The 3481-nt window shown below is 43.3% G+C and overlaps 2 pseudogenes; one reads left to right on the plus strand and one right to left on the minus strand.

The window, feature by feature from the left end:
* Nucleotides 1-241: 241 nt before the first annotated feature.
* LOC141846364 (ethylene-responsive transcription factor RAP2-13-like) lies at nucleotides 242-1111 on the minus strand (annotated as a pseudogene).
* Nucleotides 1112-3291: 2180 nt separating this feature from the next.
* LOC141846366 (NDR1/HIN1-like protein 13) overlaps nucleotides 3292-3481 on the plus strand; it is a 727-nt pseudogene continuing 537 nt past the window's right edge.

The raw sequence follows: 3481 nt of genomic DNA on the forward strand, positions 1-3481 counted from the left end.
TCATATCTAGTCGTAGACATCTTTTGCAAGAGAGCAAGAGCATTTTTGCATTTATGATCCTGATCAGACCATGAAAACTTAGTACAGTGCTAGAAAAGTTTCTGTAAATGGAATGAGTTCTGGATTCATTCCTCAAGCGGCGAAGAAGATCAAACAAAGGCCATGCAAATGACTAAAATTCCATTTGCAGTAAGCCGCAAGAACAAGTTGCAGACCAGGAATCGAAGAAGGAAGATGATCACTAATTGGAAGAGAGGATGGAATCCCAGTCGATCTCCCAAGATGGATACTTTCGCAGCTTAAAGCTCTCTGATTCGTCCCACGGCGCCTCCGTGAAGTCCAAGAGCTGCATCTCCGAGGCGGCCGACGTGCTCGAGGAGCTGTCGTCTCCGTCCGGCGACGGCGAGCTCTTGGATTTGTTTTCCTCCGAGGCCGAGAAGACTTCGACGGCGGAAGCTGCTGCCGGGGAGGTTTTGCCCTGTCGTTGTCCGCTGGCCAAGCTCTCGCAGACGGCTTTGAGCTTGGCGTCGACCGAGGAGGCAAGCGGCGCGCCGAAGTGCGCTCCGTTTCGCTTGAACTCCGGGAAGTTGAGCCGCGCGGCGTCCCCCCGGAGCTTGAAGGCGGCGCGGTCGTAGGCCATGGCGGCCTCCTCCGCGGTGTCGAAGGTGCCGAGCCAGAGGCGGGTGCGGTTCCGGGGGAGGCGGATCTCCGCCACCCACTTCCCCCAGTGGCGCTGCCGGACACCGCGGTAGAGCTTGGCGGCGGGCTTCGCCGGCGAGGCTGCTCGCTTCATGGGCTGCGGCCGGGGGCCGAGGAGGGCGCGGCGGCGCTCGCTTTTCCGGCGGGAGGAAGGCGATCGGGGCGACAGCTGCTAGGGCTCAAAAAGCTAACCGGAACCGTGCCAGATCTCAGGGATGAAGCAGGAAAGCAATCAAAGACGGGATTTTGATGCAGAACAGAGGGCGAGGAAAAAAGAGAAGGAGGGCACGGGGGAAGCAGAATCAGAGAAGGACGGAGTAGAACCGCCATGAATCAGAGCTTCGAATGCTTCATTTACAGGATCAGATGAGAAGAACTGCACGCTATTGTACACATCTATAGCCGTAGCCATGTCTGCTCTATTGAATCAAAATCAAATCTTTAGCTCAAAGAGAATTAGTGAAGAAGGGGGATCAAGCTCTGGTTCTTCAGGGAGGAAAGGAATGAAATGCCAACTGAGAGCTCGATAGAGTTCAGAGGAAGAAGAAGAGGAATATTCGGAGGATCTTTGTGGCCTACCAAGTTGTGAGTTATTTAGGGGTGCGTAGGGTAGTTATATAGGCCTATAGCTCATGTTCATCGCCCAATCACCAGATGCCAAGTACCCACTCCTGTAGAGATTACTGGCACCTGCCGGTGGCACTACCCCCAGGTGCCAGTTGTTTTAGGGTTAGGTTTTGAGCCAAAACCTGTGGGTTTATTTCTTCTTTAAAAGTTGACCTTTCTTGGATTAGGAAAATAGAATTGGTGTAACTAAGGGTTGTTTACCTCATCCAATGAAGAGGAGAAAAACACAAGTAGTGATAGTTTTCGAAAGCCGTCTCTTATTTGAGTCGGTCGAGAATCAACCAAGAGACGACAATGTCGATAGTGTGATCGTCAGTTATTTATCATCATCGAATCGGTAAAGAGTAAGTAGAGAGATCTCTAATGTTCCTCTTCGAGATCAACATTGTAGCAATGGATTGAATGGGTGAATGAATCCCCAATTTACTCATTTTCATTATGAGCACACAGACAATGTTGTAGGGTGCAATAGTAGAAGGCAATCAAACGAGCATATTACGATAATTTTTCCTCCCTTCTCTCCCTAGAGGCCCGCAACATAAACAAGTTGAATGAAGTACGAATAGACCGAATCCAAATACGCATACACATTTTTTATTTATATATTCTTGATTGTCATTGGCTCTTATCATAGCACCATAAATTAAGACTTAAACAGAGTTTTACCTAGTAAATAATCTTTAAAAACTACTAACTTCAAAGCATGTAGTCAATTTTTAAAGCCCAAGACAATGGGTACAATTGGAGCTCACATGCATCTTAACTTTGTTGATTGGGTACATTAGGAATCTTGGAGCTCCATAGGAGTTTGGAACTTTGCTTTGTCCTTTTCCCTATCAATCTCAGTCTAAAGGACAACTTATGCCCTAAGCTCCCGCAAATGCGAAATCGTAAAAATGAATCTATTATACATAATTTTATTCTGCATTAAACTGAGACTATTTCTATAACTCAAACCATGCCCACTAAGTTATACGACAATAACTTGATCGTTGCACCAAAGCTCCTTTTCAATTCCTATAGAAAATTTTCACTTATCATCAAGATAAATCAAAAAAATGCTCACGTTGAGATAGAACCGTCAATTTGATTTGGACCTGTTGAATCGACTCACCCCGTCAAATAATTTACGTGGGTTGAAATTTTATCAATCCATTTTAAGATAGATTCAAATGAGCGACCCGTCTAAGCTGACCATCCACGTGGATAGGCCCGTGGCGAGCTTGGATTGAGAAAATTTATTTTTTAAAAAAATTTAAAATTAAAATAGAAAATTCAATGAGCTAGTGAACTTGACCCATCTAAACTACAATTCAAATTTAAAAATTTCAACTTAACCTATTTAAATTGTAATTTAAATTTAAAATTTTTAATATAATTATATTTTTTTGATAGACTCATGAGTTGACCCATTTAATCCACCTTGAATTGAATTGGAGATTTTTCAATCCGCCAAATTGATGGGTCGATCCATCTCGCTCCACCATATGATAGATTCCGACGATTAACTCACCTCGTCATGAGTTAGTCTATTTGATAGTCTATGTTGACTTGTTGAGACCACCAACTACCGACCTCCACAATCGACCTATCACTTAGATCATCATGCTCCATTTAAATATTAAAATCATAGGCCGCAACACGACCGCTCTACCAAGTGATAGCCTGATCTATTTAGATAATCGTACTTCGTGCTACTTTCTATAATTTCCCCCTCCAAATAAAGTATATATATGTACGCTCTAGTCGAAAATCAAATCGTGACACTACAGAGAATCCACCAATGATCCTATACTTTTACAATAATTTATCACTTGGAAGATTTAATCATTGAAAGGAAGTTACATAGTCTACATGCATCCCCCTAACCAATCCCCATCATGAGTGATCACCAAGCAGAAGATTAAGCACTAAGCAGGAGACATTATCACTTCGATTGCTTCAACACTTTCCAAATAACTTTCATGAATCATGTTTTATGCATGAAAGGAAAAAAAAACACTTAAATAAAAGTAAATGTAAGGGGGACATGGCACGGTTTGATAGGTCTCATCAAATATAATTATATAAGATGAACATGGGAGATTCCATCATTGTACATCACTAAATAAACAAACCTGAACATATGAAGCTGCACCAGGTTGGCCTTCCCCAT

The sequence above is a fragment of the Curcuma longa genome, chromosome 15 (genome assembly GCF_044706935.1).
Source record: "Curcuma longa cultivar G26 ecotype Majalengka, Jawa Barat chromosome 15, ITB_CL_G26_1.1, whole genome shotgun sequence".
In the NCBI taxonomy this organism is placed as follows: Eukaryota; Viridiplantae; Streptophyta; class Magnoliopsida; order Zingiberales; family Zingiberaceae; genus Curcuma; species Curcuma longa.